Source organism: Plectropomus leopardus, chromosome 21, assembly GCF_026936395.1.
Source record: "Plectropomus leopardus strain MGB_pleo_1.0 chromosome 21, ASM2693639v1, whole genome shotgun sequence".
Classification (NCBI taxonomy): Eukaryota; Metazoa; Chordata; class Actinopteri; order Perciformes; family Serranidae; genus Plectropomus; species Plectropomus leopardus.
In genome coordinates this window covers 9,143,981-9,156,533 of record NC_142196.1, presented here as the reverse complement: position 1 = coordinate 9,156,533, position 12,553 = coordinate 9,143,981, and the positions used below count along the sequence as shown (strand labels likewise).

The following is a 12,553-nucleotide window of genomic DNA, read 5'->3' as shown; positions in this document are numbered from 1 at the left end:
ATGAATTGTAGCCAACTCTTGGAAAGGCAATGGCTCTCCGATGTCCTTGTTAAATAAACAAATAAAATAAAACAGATGTAAAACCTATTTGTTTGGTTTTATTGGCAGACGGCTGTGCAACAGACCTTTCTCTGACAGACATGTTTTCCGTTGAGAATATTTTTAAATAAAGAAATGGCTGTGTGGCAGCTGAATTTTCATTGACTATATTTTTGGGACTTTTTGTGGGATAGGAGTGCTATATGAAATACAGACAGGATTTTTTTTTTTATTACACGTCAAGTTCATTATATGAAGTTTGGATATGCACAAAACTTGTTACATTATGCAAGAAAGAGGCTGATTTGAGAGACTTAAAGTCTGCAATTCAGAATGTATAAAGATAAAAGTCAGCCAGTTGGGAAAGAGATGCAAGAATTTTTAACAAGGAAACTTTTTTGTGAAAAACAAACAAATCCCAAAGCATGTAAGACACAAAAGATTGTTCAAAGCAGGGTATTTTATGTCTTAAAAACATGTAATATACAAGTGAAAAGAAGAGCAATGTATCTGCCTTAGGAAAGCATAATGATTTGATAACAAGCACCAAATACATCACAGTGCAGCCAAAGTCACAATCATATTACTGATGTAATTAATAATAATAATGACAGAAATTCAGAAATAGGCTAAATACATAGGTAAGAACATGACAGAAAATAAGAAAATAAGTTGTTGACAAAGATTTTGAGTCGTCCATATTTGATTTTTACAATATTTTTCCTCAATATCAATTTTTTGCCCATTACTGTCTTGCATATGTGATTACAGTTACTTAATGTGAGTGAAATGAGAACAACAGAACTAAACTAATCTGTTGATGGCAGAGTGAATAAGCCATTTTGGTTGATGAGAGAGTTGAGGTTGTTCTTGATATATGAAAAATGACTCTTTAAACCTAAGATTGGTTTATATTTTGAGAAAATCTGATTCATATAAGCTGTCAATAATTCAGGTTGTTCACAGGGATCCTTATTTCCCCTCTGAATAAAATGTTTAGAACATTTTGTTTCATCATTTTTCATAAAACAACTTGCTGGCCTGCTGCATCCTGCGGAAACGCATTCTCTCGAATAATATTTGAAAGTAGTAGTACTGGTCCTGTGAGTCTTGTATTTCTCCAGCAAATAATCCAGGTCCTGCAGATATAAAGTGATGGCAGCTTCAATTGAAGTACCAAAGTCTGATGAATTTGTGCCAGTGTGAATATTAAGTTGAGCCTCATGGATCAACATCTGGAGGTGAAAGGAGGCTCCGTTAACCCAGATTTTGAAGCCACGGGTGTTCATCTGCCCATCATACAGCAGGGAGTTTCGGAGGATGGTGAGATGGTTGCTCAGCTGCTCTTCTAGTCTTTGTAATTCCCTCATTAATCGTCGCTCATTGTTTATGAAAATGCGATGGCGCCTGAGTTACTCTGACATTGTGTCCCGGACACCTGAGGCTTTTTCTTCACCAAGTACGTTGGAGCATGCTGTATGTATTATCATCTGTTTGGGTGGCGCTCTTGATGCAGAGTTCCATGATCATGGCAACCACCAATGCTCCAAGTCCAACAGCATTTGGAACTGAATAGGTTCGGCCCAGAATAGGTCCCATCTTGCTGATGTAGCCTGGTAGCGTCTTGACCAGCTCATTAGAGTAACTCTGCAGCACAGCGTTAGAGTTGATAGCAGAATATTTGAGCAGACACTCATCTATGCCTACATCTGGTAAGAGGCATGGCTCCTCCAACACACCTTCATAAAGCTTAACAGAATACCTGTCATAGTCCTCTTGAGAGTATGTAGTGCCCATGTGTTAGCAAACTGTGAAGCTACCACAAAGTCCAAATGCACCACAACAAACTGAACACCAGGTAATCACTGTAAATGCACTGAAAAATAATGCAGCCAGCTCTCTTACCGAGACCAGGATGACCTTACAACGACCAATCAGGCCTCTGGAAAGTTAGGCGTATTTGTTGATTTTTCTTTCAGTGTGTCCAAGGTCCAGAAAAGCCCAGTTAACCCATGTGTTTACATGTATAGTTTGCTATTTAAATGTAATCCACATACACTCATCGTAGATTGTTCCATTATGTGCACTGAAAGAGTTTTATGTGTTTCAGTAAAGAAAAATTTCAAAAAATGCACCCCAGAAGTAGGAAATTGGCTCACCTAACTCAGCCTTCATAATATATACAAGAGGTGGGAAATGTCTGTCAGAAAATGAAATTTATGACTTGTATTTTTATTTTAATAAGAAAAATGTTACTGGTGATAAGTGATATAAAGGAAGAGGTGGTTGCTCGTTGGATGAACTGTGATGATCTCCATCAGGTGTAAGCCTGGAGGGAATCATGCATTTTAATGTGTGTGTTTATATATATATCTTTGACATCCAGTGTTTGTGTTACAGTGTTCGCGTCACCATGTTTCTTTTGTCAAGCTTGTCTGACCTAACAACAGTGTCTAAACTGGTGCAGGACATAGCATTGGCTATTTGTATTGCGCATGCTTTCTCACTGGCACACCTGATTTGAAAGGAGTCGTAGTTAACATCATAAATTACACCTTGTCTGGCCACTATGATGAAGGCCTACGTAGTTGGCAGTTCGGATTATTTCTGGCAGCTGAAATCATGTTTTTGATCAGAAATTCAGAGGTGTCGTCTGCAAACATTTGTAGCTTGACTGAGGAAGTCACAGTATATATGGGTTTACTAATATTTTTTTTTTTTTTTTTGGAGTCTGTAATCAACTTTCACTCGGTCTTCAAGAAGAAACTAATGTCATGAAAAGGTAAAATGTTTGTTAAACTACATCACTACACCTGAGTTTAGTCAGCACAGAAAAGGAATCCTGATTGTCTGTTTATTGTACAAATCTTTGCCCTACATCGCAGTGCATTTACCTCAAGTTACATTGCTCTGTGCCTAAGAAAGCACATTTGGAGTTACTGTTGTGTCCAAAGCAACTTGATGGAACCTGCTCTAAAGCTGTTGTGCTGAAAGCTCTGTGTATAATCCATGGACTCCCAGTGAGTGACTGCATGACATCAGCCTCCACTGGAATCACACTTTTCATAGCAACTGGCTTTCCTCAAGCATGAATGCACGCACACATGTGCAAAAACGCACACACCCAACCCTTGCTGGCTGAAGATTGCTCGGCCAGAGAGCTGTGCCTCCCTGCTTGCCAGCTGCAGCTGAGATGGATTGTCTCTTTGATTGTTTCAGGGTGTCGGAGAGAAACTTCTTTGGTGATTGCGGACATCTGTTTGATCCCCGTGTGAGCACGCTGGATGTCTTAGCTGTGGCAACCATCACCTAGGGTGCCACAGTTGTAGGGGTATTTCATCTGGAAACCTCTGTGCGCTCACACAAATGCACATGCCTACAAAAGGCAGAAAAGTAGGCTCATCATGGGGAGTGTGTGGGTTTGGTTATGAATATAACAGCTGATTTCTCTTCAACATAGTGACATATGCAGAGAAAATATGTTGTTTTGGAGGTGTTTTTTTACTTGGACAGGCCTCTACACTATTTTACATTGTTCCACATTAAGTAATTGTTTTTAGTTGACTACAACAGAGCTTAAAGCTGAAAGGAATACTCCACCCCCAAAATTACCATTTTCTATCAAAAATTAATTAGTTTGTTTCATTGAATTTGTGAAGAAAGCTTCACATGCCTCCACAGTGAACAAAGTTTCCAAACTGAGAAAGTTCCTCATAATTTGAAGTCACACTCACACAACTTATTCAGGATAATCCAAGTGTAATTTATCCACTAGTATGGTACTTTTACTGTACTACTACTTTTTACTGTGCCATTTTTGCAACTCAAGACAATTCTCGTAATTCCAGCAGCATATTTCAGAACCATCTCAGAAGCTTAAATGTGTGCCTTGTCTATTTTTGATGAAGCCTTGGCACATTACATATAGCAGATCACGTTTTCCTGCCAACAGGCAATGTATGTGAAATATAACTAATAATCCTCAAAACTATGTAGACGATAGTAGTAGTAGTTTGTAAAATTAGCAGTGCCAGACAGTCCTGAATGTGCACACAAAATACTAGGCTGATCCTCTTCAGGTGTATGCCTGTGGGAGATAAGATTAGTAGCATAAACTTTTACTTGCTACAGTTTTTGTATGTTTTTCTTTTTTAAATGTCAATGTGACACCAAATAATCTTCCGCCCCTCAAGCCCATTTTAATCTACAGCATGCAGGGCAAGTTGTGTTAGCTGTAGTTTTAGCATGCGTTTGGACCATGCCACAAAGAAATTAAAATTCCACTTCAGATTGGCCAGCATGATACTTTATGCTAAGACATTTCATCTCTAATGTTTTCCTGCTTACAATGCAAGTTAATTAAACAGACAAAGACATGCACACGTGAACTTCCTTCCAGTAGGGGTTCAGCTTTTGGTCTATGGAACTGTTTTATCATCACCTTGTTTACATGGATGTTTTCTCTGTTGCATCCTGAAAGCACCCTTCATTTGGGGGGTCGGATAGAGGACTGTAAGACTGGGGAAAGAGATTAAGAATTGAAACATTTGGCAACAACCTCTCCCTACTGTAACAGGGTTTCTGGGAAATTGGTTGAAATTAGAGAAATATTGGTACCAGTATGGCTGGAGTGAGACAGAGGCTACAAGTCATTTCCCTTTGTGTTTACACGTCATACAAAAAAAGATATTCTTGTGACAGGGACTCTGATATTTAAAATGCTACATGGACATGGATAATAAGATGTTTGCATATCAGTGTGCCTGTGTGTATCTACATGCTAGTGTTTGTGTTTGTGTGTGTGTGTGTGTGTGTGTGTGTGTGTGTGTGTGTGTGTGTGTGTGTGTGTGTGTGTGTGTGTGTGTGTGTGCTAGCAGTGACTCCCCTGAGGACTGACTCATCTCAAGTCTCAGAAAGCAGCAGGAAACAGGAAGAGGAAATGGTCACCACAGAGCCCGTCTGGAGTTGTTTCTCTCTGAGTGTGTGGATGTATTGAAATTTAGCTTCAGGTGTAATGGTGCATATACACCAGTGTAATCAGTATCTGTGTATATGCGAGTGTAGAAACAATACACTGGCAGATGTGCTGTGTTCCTCTACATGCTGTCGAAATCAAAACTACCTCCCCTGGTGTGTTGAATTTCTGGGGCCAAAAAGCTTTTCAAGACCCATATTTTTTGAGTGCATGCACGTGTGTGTGTGACCAAAAAAGCTGTTTTATCATAACTATTGTTTTTTTTACTGTTCCTATCTTTCCTGAGCTTGTCTCCATGTTGTCCTGTCAGAGGCTCTATCAAATACCCCCTGTTCTTGTGACAGGGCCCCGGCCCCTGGAAGTGGAAGTGTGTGTGTGAATGTGACAGAGATTGTGTAACACAGGGAAAGAAACAGAGAGGCCAAAGGGTGTTACAGTTTGAAAACTGGCTGGGGGAAATTTATGCTTGCCACTTTTTTGGTCTACTGTGTGTGTGAGAGGGAAAAAGAGTGTGTGTTGTATATGGTTACCCCATACCGGTTCAAAGGGAGCCTCCCATTGAGTGTGAAACACATAACACTGCAGGTAGTCCTACAGTGGAAAGATTAAAAAAGGAAAAATGTTTTTCATAAAAAAATGTAAGTGTGTTTTAGAGTCTTTCCATCCATTGTAATTCTTTAAATTTTAATTTTTTGTTTTTGTTAAAGATGCATTACAAACACTTCTCCATGTTGTCCTGCTGCATTACTGATTAACAGCATTGGTAGTAAATAGTGCAAAGTTAACAGTAATTCAGCTTACAGGGACCTTAGTGTGAGAACTATGCATCTTAAAGTGTTGCTGGGTATTGAGGTTACCTGGTCTTGCAGACATGCCAGGTATTTATAGGCCACTGCTGAGCCGGGCCAGCCGGAGAGCATGTGAAGCTAAGCCACCGTGGTCAGGATCAAAGACTACAAAGACTGAAGTGCAGGTCTACAAACCAGCCCTCCTCCCCTCACTGCCCTACTTTCTGACAGCTTTTTTCCCTCAGCTTCAATACTGAGCTACCCACAACAACAGACCTACATCTCACTGTGACTAAATCAAACAGAAGGGGTTAGACTGATGTATTAGTTTGCAAGGCTGTCACTGGCCTTTTGCTAAAGGTGTGATCTGGTCTTGTCAGTGTTGTTGATGTGTTTTGACAGATATGATGCTGTTTGATTCACATAAAAGAAAATGTGCTGATTGATGATCAAATAGTGTATTCATTTGCAACTTGGACAGTATGTCTCTATGGGATGACCAAAAACTGAACTCTTTCGAAATGTGACAACAAATCGGATTCTACTGAAAAATGTTTAAATATAGCAAAGGTTTATTGTCAGTTATTTTGATAAGTATTGCAACTGATCTCAGTACAGAGATTTATTGTATTTTATGGTCTAAATGGTGTTTTGGAGGAAACTCCACCCTGACAGGAGGAAAACATGGGACTCAAAAAGGTCTTGCAATATCAGCTAAATATTTTTTTTTTTTCCCCCGCAGCTTCAATCATAGCCCTGATCTAAAACCATAGACAATATTGTGTGTGTCACAGTTCCACAGGGATATCTCTCTGAACTCAGAAGTTTAAAATCAACCCATAAATTTCTAATAGGAAGAATGTTGAACATACAAACTCACTGGTTGCTGGGCAGTGTTCTGTACTCATAAGATGGGAAATAACATTATATAGCTGTCGAGCCAGTAGGCAATTTGTAAGCAAAATAATCAAAAGGCATCCCGCTTATTAACCTGCCACCCCACTCCATCCCTCGAGTTTGGACCCAGACACTGTCCTGCTAACAGGCACTGAATATAAAATATAGATACAATATAATTATGAGGATGGATGCATTTTTAATGAATCATACATAGCCACAAATCTCTAATCCAAGTCATGGACCAAAATGTGGCCTGCAACATTCTTGGTTAGGCTTGTTGTTTGTAGGCTAGCCAATTTCCCCAAAACTTGTGGCCCCTAGGTTAAGTTCAAGAAAGTAAAGTTACAAAGGTCAAGGAAAAAAACAAAGTTGGGCATCGTCACATTACATACTTCATGTAAAGTTATGTAGGTTAGGTTTAGGAAAAGAATCATGGGGGCAACATACCTTGAAATAACTAAAGTTTACTTGCTTTTGTTAAGCTTGGGCTATATCACGGTATACCATAAGTGCAGGTGCTCCTCTTTCTATGAAACTCATTGTATGTTGTACACAGCATGCACCACCAGAGCTCGGTCTCCAGTCTCTATGGGTGGAACTGGCAGCTGAGCTGAAGGACACCATGACACCTAGTGGTGGTGGGAGAAGTTACAGGGCTGTAAACAGCCGGTGTCCAGCAACCCCAGAGAGACAATAGGGAATGGTTTTTTGCATCGGACTTGGTAAATGAAAGATTTATTTTGACCAAACCAGAGCTAGTAATCATTGTAACAGTGGACTTGCTAACTAGACTATTAAGAGTAGCGCCGCACACTTAACCTGGTGAAATTCTATGAAGGTATGAAAAATTAGATACCACCCAAGCCTAGGGGACACCAACATGGGTCTCCTGGGGGAAAGTCATGTGTTGTTTGACCTGTTTACCACCCCGACCAGGTATACATACAAAGAGTGCATGAGAGCACTCTAAAAGTGGTATCAAGTGGTATTCTAATCTAACTATCGGCAAGCAAGTGAATAAAGGTTTTGACCTGAGTACCATGACATATAGTAGGCTTATATTGTCCTGGATCAGGGCCCATTACATCCAAAAGTAACAACCTCCAATATGTCAATGAAGTTCTAATAACTGTACACGTTTTCAGCCTTCTGACAAAAATACATCAGGTGTTTTCTTTGTAGCCTTGAGCAAGTTAATATACTAGACGTCAAAAACACAGCAGACAAACCTCACTATGTAGTTTACTGTTACACCGTTGAGCTGTAAAACTTGGATCCTGCTTACAGATGACTGTACGAGGTGCATTTACATTCAGAACATGAATTGCCCGTGGTCAGAGTTGTCTGCCAGATGGGCGACCATGCACTGAGATGGAGAAATGTTTAGATTCTGCATGTTTATTTCACTCTCTGCAGTCCGCTATCTCCCTGAGGCGGGGCAATTCTCCCCTGGGCACCTGCCGACTTCATCTTAAAGTAGAGGAATGAGGGAGATTTTATTTTCAACAAGTGCAATCCCTGTCTCTGACACATTTTTAAAAACTTTCTTCTAAATCTTTCATGAGGTGCCGGAGGCTGCAACTGTCATCTTTCCAACGTATCTGAGTTAACAGCAACGAATGGGATTTCACAGGGACGTTTATGTTCTTCTGATCTCGCTGAGAGGTTTTTCTCTAATATAAAGATTCTGCAGAAGCCATGCAGATGACTGTATGTATGTCAATGATGCTTTTTCCAGATGCTCAAGGCTCCAACGATGACGGGGGGTTGGGGGTCTTTTCTTCTCTGTATTGCTTTCCAGAGGTGGAGGTGGAGTGGGTGGATGAGCTGTCACTCAAAGTGGGGGCGTTTCTAAAAGCTAATCTCCATCCTCCGCACTCTGCTCAGAAAATCTGTTCCCACTTCACAATATACCAACTGCTATGTGTTATATAATATCCAAAAAGATGCAGTTTTGCTGAAATCCCATGGGTTGTCAGGGAGAAAAAAAGTTTGGATTTGTGCAGTGGATGAAATACATGGTGGAGGAAGCCTTGCGATTCCTACATGAGGAGCTGCAGTTTGTTGCTCAAATACAAGAAACATACTGACAAGAATTAGAGCTCTGCAGCATTTATCATTGTCCAGCTGAGTTAATGAGAATTAATCCACAAATGGTCACTGTGTATTTTAACAAGAGAAACAGCTAAGACAAGAACTGTCTGCTTTTTACTGGCAGTTTGACATGGATACAAAGCATCAAGAGAAATTATCATTCAAGCTTAATTTTAATAGCATATTGGACCCAAAAACAGACAGCGGGGGTGTACTAATTCAATAGACACAGCCGCTTCAATAGTAAAACATTAATACAGACTAGAGAGGACAGTTTGCAGTTAGCTTCATGGACAGACACAGGTGGTCATGAGCATCATGAAAAGACTTCTAATGTCTCTTTTAAGACACAATCTTTGATGGTAGATAATGTGTGTTTTCCATTACAGCTCATGTCTTCAGTGAAGTGTTAATCAATACTAATCTTGCTATCTGGCCTGTAGTGTAATATTGAACATTAGGTTTATCTAGCTGTATTGTTCTGTGCTGCTGAACAGGTATGTTCATGTCCATGTCAGGTTCATTCTAATCTTTGCCAGTATTTAATAACCGTATTGAAGATTTGAGTTTCATAACAAGGGGAGATGCATGAAATGATACCACCCTGAAATTCAAAGCTGCCATGCATAGAATTAGTATGATGCATTGCATCTTTAAAGGTTCCTATAATGGCATACGAATTGTTTTTTCAGGAAATAGGCCAATATCATGAAAATTACACACATGCATCCTGATGAATATTCTTTGGAATAAGCAACTAAAGGGTTAGGGAAAGGTTATCGCTATGGTTGGGATAAGATTTGATAGCCACACAATGTGTCCTCATACAGAGATTTGCGCGATATGTTACAAATTAGCACCCCTACCAGTTAGGTAAGGTTTTGAAAAAGAATCCTTGGGCATTGTCGCAATACGTTAAGTATGTTACATGATAACATAATCTAAAATAACTCAGTGTTGACTTTTAGTTTCACATGGAACACGAACCCTGGTTTCCTAGGTCAAAGTCCTGTGATTGTTTGGCGAATTTCCTCCGGCTGTGTGGCTAACTTCCTGATAATTTGAATGGGGATGAAACCATTTAATCTGATTGCTCCCTAGAATTTTGAAATGTCATCGGACTGGATAGATCAAACCCTGATAGTGAAATGTTTTGTGGGGGTTGTGATGCAATAAAAACCCATTCATCAAATGATTTACAGATGTCTCTTGCCAACTGTAAGTCTATGGAGGAAAAAATGTTGTTTTGGGACATGAAAATCTCAACCAAATTTCACAGCAGTCCATGCAACAGTTGTTGAGATGTTCACTAAAACACAACCCTGTGAAACTCAGGAAAAGTCAGAGAATAACCAAAGTCAGTAGGCTTCATCCTCTGAGATTAGGAAGGTCTTTACCAAAAGATGATGAAACTTAGTGCTAGCTTGGCTAAAAAGGTGAAGCGTCACAGACTTGCCATTGACGAACACAAACTCTGCATGACACCCATCCACACCCTTACTTTCCACCTCACTACAGTCAGGTCATACTGCTTCCTACATTAGATGGAAATGATGCTGTATGGATTATCAGGCTGCATGATTCATGAGGTCAAGGTGTGCATGGTCACAAGGCCCATGAAAGATTATAGAGAGGTGTTTTTGAGATGAAACACTGAGATGGATGATGTAAGTTTCTGTATAACTGGAAACAAGTCAAGTCCATGCTATGATCTGAAAGACAAAAAATAAAAAACAACCCTGAAGTTAAACACTTTTCTCCAGCTGGTGAAACATAATCAACAGCTGTTACATGCTTTTGTCTCATGTTCCTCTAAGCTTTGTTAATGGGTGCAAAATGCTTCCAAAGTGCCATATTTTACTCTGTAATATTAAATTATTGAAGCGAAAAGTCGCTGAGAAATACCACAACAAGATTGCACACAGCCGCATGACTAATGTGCAGAATCTGCACAGTGAGATTGAAACAGTGCGTATTTAATTGTTCATGATTATAATAGGAACTCCTCAGGGTATGCTAAGCGATGCTAACCCACTTACGCCATATAGATATAACAAGCTGGCTATCTGTGGCCAGAGCTTTAGCGGCACAGAAGTGGGAAACACATTTGTTGCATGATAAAGGGAACGAGGCGTATTTGGTTAGTCTCTTTTCTCTTTCTGCTTGTTCGCTGCTGTTTTGTTGCCAGTTTGGGATTTCATCACTTGGTTTTGATGTGTCACATTATGTACATCAAGAAGATTTCCCACATTTACTATAACTTGCATCAGAATTTTAACTTGGGCAAACAGGGTAAAGATCAATGAGTGGACGCTTGTGTCTGTGGCAGCTCTATTTCTTGATCCAGTGATTAGAGGAGTAGTGCTTTACATATTAATCCTGTCAGTTGTGTCTTTAATACACTAAAGCAGATAATAAAATGAAAACCAATAAAGATGACTAGTTGACGTTAAGACAGCTTACTTGATTTACAGCTGGGTTTAACCCTTTGAAACCTGGAGCAACATCACTATCCATTTGCTGCCTTTAGATGCCTTTCACAAGGAACCTTTAAACCCTGAGCAAATTGGTATGATTTTTTTTTCAAAAACATGGAAAGGGGAAGGGGCTAGGGGAAAATGTTGATGAAGAGAAGAGAAAAGCTAAATTGTGTCATTTTTGTTTTTTCATTTATTTCTTTTATTTTATTTCTTTTACTTTTTTTCTCCCTCAGGTAATTTTCTTGTGCTTTTTATTATTTCTTTCTAATTTTTGGGCCATTTATTCTTTCTTCCACATTGCTCAAGTTTCAGAGGGCCAAAGCATTGGAATATTGGAGTTCTTCATTGACTTTCCTGTCTTTTAATGTCTTGAGCCAATAATACAGATGACCATGTTTACTTTTTTACCACAGAGACCGGGATTTACGGCTCCTTCTCTTTGAGTATTTGCCTGTTATGTCTCAGGTCAACACTATAATCCAGCATTGACAGAGAAAAGCAATAAAATGGCTGACATGTAAACTACCATGATGAATAGAGGTGCGATGTGCAACAAGATGGATAACCCCGCTTTAGTCTTTGTTTACCCACAGCCACTATTAAATCATAGTGTGAGCACAGGAGAGCCAGAGATGCTGTGTGTGTCCTTTGTTGGCCAGAAAACTGCTACGTTTGAGCTGCTGGGGCTCATAAACAGTGAAGCATTTTGCTACCTGTGAGGGTTTGTCTAAATATATTAGATAAGGTTGTTCTTCCCAAATTTAGGCAGCAAGTCTTACTGACAGGGGTTTGTTTTATGTGGAAAGCAGAGCAGCATGTCTTCACTCGGTGAGGTGCAGTTTCCCCACAGAGGGCTTCTCACTCTCGGCTCTCCTGGCTTTTCTAACCTTCCAACGCGGTAATTACATTCACCTGGTGTCTCAGGTGTAGATCAGCTCCTGATTAGATGGCTGCAGGAAAAACCAGCAGAGTTTGTAAAGAGAATTTAAAAGAAGAAACACTTCAAATAAGCTATACTTTATTATATTACAGCTCTTTTTATATTATATACAAAGAGTTTAAATTAGAGGTGTGTTAATTTAGATTTCCATTACTTTGCCCCCAAAATATGTCTTAAAGCTGTGGAGAATTATTCCCACTTTTAAGTGAGAGTAATGCAAATAGAGTCACAGTCATTTTGCAACTATTTTTAAAATTATTTTAAGATATTCTAAATTCAGAATGTAGCATTTTCTGTCATATGTCTGAAATATGCTCCTAAAACCCAGATAATACAA

General features: G+C 39.5%; 1 protein-coding gene and 1 pseudogene across 2 annotated transcripts in view; one reads left to right on the top strand and one right to left on the bottom strand.

The window, feature by feature from the left end:
- vav3a (vav guanine nucleotide exchange factor 3a) overlaps window positions 1–12,553 on the top strand; it is a 107,794-nt gene that overhangs the window by 25,425 nt on the left and 69,816 nt on the right. The gene's annotated exons all lie outside the window — the stretch shown is intronic.
- Window positions 480–1,910, bottom strand: LOC148186013 (uncharacterized; annotated as a pseudogene).